Below are 4,342 nucleotides of genomic sequence, written 5' to 3'. Positions count from 1 at the left end.
CTCACCCCCGGCACCTCTGGCCTACACCCCAGTTCTTGCATGCATAAAATAAATAAATAAAATCTTTTTTAAAAAAACACCATAATAACAATAAAAACAAAATAAGAAATTTCTACCACAAAGAAATGGGTAGCAGCTCTTACCATCTATAATAAATGCTGTCAGGAAACTGTGAATTTGTTTACTATTCCTTAGTTCATCCCTTCATTTATTTAGCATTTATTGGACATTGATAAGTTGTTCCTGTTTTATTATCTAGCGATGCTGTATACAAACTTCAGTACAGACTAGAGAGATCTGAGTGGTGCAGAAGAACAATAAAAAGGGAGAAATATTCGCTGCAGATTTCTAGGGAAAGTGCTAAATCAGAGACTGTCCTGATCTGTCTAGGCTAATTCCAAGAACATTTCCCAAGCCTGAGTGTTGCTGCCAGCACACACTGCATCAGTAGTGAGTTAAAATTAAATTGGAAGGGGGCCACCAGAGGAGGGTCCCACCTGGCGCGCAGACCTTGCCCGCTGCTCCCCTCAGCAGTGTACCTCAGTCCCTCTGCCTGCCCTGCTCCCCGCTCTGGCTCTGGTGAATTCTCTCACCCTCTCGCGCCTGTGACTGTATCCAGCCTAAATAATAAATCTTTTTTTAAAAAAATTAAATTGGAAGGAATTTGTGTGATTGGCTAGATTTTAGAACAGAGAAACACTTATGGAGTCTTTTTCCTCTTTTTAGTTTTATGTTAAAATTTTTAATATATAAAATTACATAGACATATATATATGTACCACATGTATGTATTTATATACTCTTACTGTAATGGATTAAAAGATGAAGGCAAAGCAATGCTCCCTGAACACATATGGCCTCGTCCTGCCCGGGTTCCTTCTCTCTAGTTTTAAACACATACTGAACACTACACTGAATACAGGAGTCCCCCCCCTTACCCACTGGGGTACAGTCCAAGACCCCCAATGGATGCCTGAAACCATGAACAGTACCGAAACCTACATATTTTATTCTTTTCATCTATACATGTCTACCTATGAAAAAGGTAAATTTATAAAGCAAGGCATAGTAAGAGACTGATAATAACTAGTAATAAAATAGAACAATTAAAACGATATAACATCACTTCCTTATGTCATTGATAAGGAAACAAAATCCCTTCCCACATTGGACATTTTTGTTAAACAGCATTTCACTGAAAGTGGCAGTTCCAAGAACTGATCCTAAGCAAGGACTTACTGTATCATAAACACAGTTCCGTGAATGTAGTGACTCTGCCTCAAAACAGCTTACACTGTACTCACCCTTCCAGTGATGATGTGAGCGGGCACAGTTGGAGGTGCGACGTAAAAGGAGCACAAATTTCTTTTCCCTTCTTCACAAATTCAGACAGGAGATTCATCCTTATCATAGATTTTAGCAACCACAGCATATGATTTTTTTCCCCCAGGTTCAGACTGTCATCTTTTCCCTTTAAAGAAGTACTTTATAGCTTCTCTTTGGCATATTCGCACAGCAACATCACCACTCATGCACTTTGGGCCATTATTCAATTTCTAGAAGGCGACTTGAACGCAACAGTGTGATACCACCGCAGACGATCTGATAAGAGGTGGCTACCAAGTGACTAAGGAGTAGGCTATGTGACAGTGTCCTCGCCTGGCATGAATCACGGCCAGAACCCCCCAGTGTAAGAGCCGGTAATCACGCTGAGCAGAAGGGTGTGCAATTTAAAAACGATCCATTATTTCTTTCTGGAATTTTCCTCTTACTATTTGCAGACCACAGTTGACCTCGAAGGTAACTGTAGCCACAGAAAGCCAAATTGCAGATAAGCGAAGACTACCTAACTTGGGGGGTGCGGCCAAAACACTTTCATATTGTCTTCCATTCTCTTTAAAACGGATTCGGGTAGAATAATCTCATTCTGGCCCTAGAGAAAAATTTGGGCAGACACATAAATTTTTTGTTCACTCTGACTTAAGAGATAGTCCTCAATGCAGAAATGAAAATGTCCAGTCCTACAAGAGAACCCAAACTCCAAATTTGATTGACAGTCAGCTCTCTGCTGCTGCTGGGGCCTGCTCTCCACCTGGCCCTCCTGCTTCTCACCCCCACTCGGCCGGGGAGGCGGGTTCTGAGCCCCCCTAGGAAGATGCCCAGAGAGGGCCTTGTGAGAAAAGACACTGTGCGCAGGAAAGGTCTGGAATGAGCCACACTACACGAGTTCTCTGACCTGGTAGAGGCCTGGGGGAGGCTGGGACTCCCAAAGGACTCATCGACATCCTCGATCAGCCATTTAAACAACAAGCAGCTTTCATTTGTAAACAAAAGGGAAGAGCCAGCTGACTTAATGTACTCCTGGAAGGAGCTATAGGGACTTCCTATGCTCTCCCCACATGAAACCTCTGCAGTGCCACCGCCCCATTTCCACCCGAAAGGGAAATCTCGGGAAATGCAAAGCTTGCTGGGTCATGTAGTTGCCTGTTTTATGAATGTGGGGTGCTCTCTTTTAAACTTCATCTAAATGAGATTATGAATAATGTTCACAGGTGCTAATATGCTGCTCTCAATCACCAACAGTTACTGCTGCCATTGATGATGGGTGGGGGGGGGCTTCTTCACTCTGCCCTGACCCCCTAGAGCAGGAGTCAGAATGGATCTGTAATTGCTTGTTTATGTGGTCCTGTTTGCTACAAGCAAATCACGTCTACCCTCTTGCTCCAGAAAAATCTGGGAAGGAAAGTAGGTCCCACATGGTCACCACCACTATGCTGCCACCTGTTACCCAGCACCAGTCCTGTGAGTCCCCAAGTGCAGAGACCATATTCCAGGTTCCTAAGAACGACCTCAGGCAGCCTCTGCAGCTCGAGTTCAATCCCCCGCCAGGAAGTTGACCCACACGGCGCAGCAGACCTCTCCTGTCTCACCCACTGCACCCCTCAGCAGTGTATTTCAGTCAGTCTGCCTGTTCTGCTCCCCACTCTGTCTCTGGTGAATCCTCTCACCCCCCACACACACCTCTGGCCTGTGTCCAGCTCTTGCATGCACAAAATAAATAAATCTTTTTTTTTAAAGATTTATTTATTTATTCATTTATACAAGCACTGGGTACAGTCAGAAGCGTGGGAGGGTGAGAGAAATCACCAGAGCCAGAGCAGGGAGCAGAGCAGGCAGAAGGGCCGAAGTACACTGCTGAAGGGAGCAGCGGGCGGCAGGAGAGGTCTGCACGCCATGTGGGACCCTCCGGTGGCCGGGGAGCAGCTGGGGATCAAACCGGCGCTGCAGAGGCTGCGGGCAGCTTCACAACCCAGCGCTCAACCGCTGCACCACTGGGGAGGCCCATAAATAAATCTTTTAAAAAATAAAACAGGGCCTCCCTGGTGGCGCAAGGGGTTAAACACAGCACTATGAAGCAATCCGTAGCCTCTGCAGCACGAGTTCGACCCCCAGCTGGCCAGGGAGCTACCCACATGGCTCAGCACACCTCTCCTGTTTCACCCACTGCTCCCCTCAGCAGTGTATTTCAGTCAGTCTGCCCGGCCTGCTCCCCACTCTGTCTCTGGTGAATCCTCTTGTGGAACCAAGCATAAATATTGTTAGCCATTGCTTTGTCATTTTGTGTGTAACTGCCATTTTAGAATTTCAGGTCTTGCTGTCCCGGGAAAAGACTGCATTCCAGAGTTCGACCCCCACCCCACTCTGGTCTTATCTCAGTCGGCTAGCCACAGCGGAGCTGAGCAATTCAGGCCACTAATAGGGTCAAACTAGCCATAAAATAGAGCTGCATCTTGATGTGACCAATCAGCTCAAAAACTGAATCTGTGCACCCACCGCTGTTAGGAAATGCACCTGTGTAACCAATGAATGTTTGCCAACATGATTTAATTTTTAGAGATCTGCTTATAACCCTATATAAGATCCCTGTTCCCTTTGTTCAGGGCTCCCGACCTCCACCGTTGCATCGGTGCGTGTTGTGGGCCCGGACTCGAGCCCGTAATAAACTCCTTTATGATCTTACAGCGGCTGTCTGTGTGTCCTTGGGGGCTGCACTGGTCGACAATGGGCACAACACCTCTCACCCCACACACACACCTCTATCCTGTACCCCAGATCTTGCATGCATAAATAAACACATCTTTAAAAAAAAAAAAAAAAAAAAAAAAAAAAAAACCAAAGTGCTAATTTAATGGTCTTTGCCATTAAATTAAATAGGCGCGCTTGTTGCACCTCCAACCGCGAGGGGGCGCTAAACCCTAACGGGCCCATTGGCGGTCAGCGAAGGCCGCTCCCGACGCGCCCGCCCTTACGTAGACGCTGGGGGCGGAGCCGTCCTGTGCGC

The sequence above is a fragment of the Talpa occidentalis genome, unplaced genomic scaffold, assembly GCF_014898055.3.
Source record: "Talpa occidentalis isolate TD23 unplaced genomic scaffold, MPIMG_talOcc4v2.1 talOcc4.3, whole genome shotgun sequence".
Classification (NCBI taxonomy): domain Eukaryota; kingdom Metazoa; phylum Chordata; class Mammalia; order Eulipotyphla; family Talpidae; genus Talpa; species Talpa occidentalis.
This window is presented reverse-complemented; position numbering follows the sequence as displayed.